The sequence below is a fragment of the Octopus bimaculoides genome, chromosome 24 (assembly GCF_001194135.2).
Source record: "Octopus bimaculoides isolate UCB-OBI-ISO-001 chromosome 24, ASM119413v2, whole genome shotgun sequence".
NCBI classification, from domain to species: Eukaryota; Metazoa; Mollusca; class Cephalopoda; order Octopoda; family Octopodidae; genus Octopus; species Octopus bimaculoides.
The window spans coordinates 31,215,752-31,217,262 of NC_069004.1; positions in this window are offsets into that span (position 1 = coordinate 31,215,752).

Sequence of the window (1,511 nt, forward strand, 5' to 3'; positions counted from 1 at the left end):
TATATATATATATATACATATATATGACAAGCTTCTTTCGGTTTCCGTTTACCAAATCCACTCACAAGGCTTTGGTTGGCCCGAGGCTATAGTAGAAGACACTTGCCCAAGGTGCCACATAGTGGGACTGAACCCAGAACCATGTGGTTGGTAAGCAAGTTACTAGCCACTATATATATATATATATGTGTGTGTGTGTGTGTGTTTGTGTTTTGTTTTCCATCTTTTACTTGTTTCAGTCATTAGACTGTGGCCATGCTGGGGCATCGATTTGAAGAATTTCAGTCAAATGAATTGATCCCAGGACTTATTTTTAAGCCTGGTACTCATTCTATCAGTCTCTTTTTGCCAAACTGATAAGTTAAAATAACAGAAACATTTCAGCAGTGATGGTGGACAAGCACAGACCTAAATACACACGCACACATATTAATTGATGCGTACAGTATTATATATCCATCATGGCTGCTCTTACCAATCAGTTTCACATTCGCAGGATCTTTGCGCTTCCAGACCCTTCTCCTCCATGCTGGTCGTCTTCTGAGCAACCACTTATCTCTGATCCTGAAGTCACTAACTACTAGTCTATGTTGTGGCGTACATTCTTCACCTGGGAAGGTTTCAGCATTTATAAGCAGCCATCTTTTCCTTTTTCTGGCAAGGATGTAGTCAATTTGGCTAGTGTGTCTGCCAGAACGGTAGGTGACTAGGTGACTGGCTGACTGTCAGGTCATTGAAGTTCTTTTTATATCTGAATCGAGTAGGGAAGTGTATATTGATTATATTAAGCATAGTTCTGGAAAAGATTTAGTTAAATGTTGCCAAAGGTCTCAGTTATTTGTCGTTGCCTCTGTGAAGCCCAACGCTTGAAAGGTGCTTTTTTATGTGCCACTGTCATGGGTGATAGTTACGTGACACTGGCATCAGCCACATTGCATCCATGCAGCCCAATGTCCAAAGACCATGCTTCACCACTTCGTCCCATGTCTCCTTGGGTCTGCCTCTTCCACAGGTTCCCTCCACTGTTACAGATCGGCAACTTCTTTACACAGCAGAACTCATCCATACGCATCACATGACTAGTCATCTCTCTTGCACACCACATCTGATGCCTCTTAAGCCCAACTGTATATGCATAAGTGTGTGTGTGTGTGTATATATATATATTTGTTTATATATATATATATATATATATATTTGTGTATGTATATATCTATCTATCTCTCTCTCTCTCTATATATATATATATAAATATATATATATATATATGTGTGTGTATGTATATATATATATATATATATAAATGAAATATTCAAACACTGAAATTTGAAGTTAGATGTCACTACTGTTCATATCATCTGTGGATAAATTCAAAATTTGATGATATCACCAGTAGTAGCATTGGTGGAACGCAGTTATGATAGCTTTATCGAGCTATGAAATATCGTAATGATGCTTAATGAGCATCTACCGGCTAGAAATAAGAGCCAAGTCTTAAATAATCCACCGTA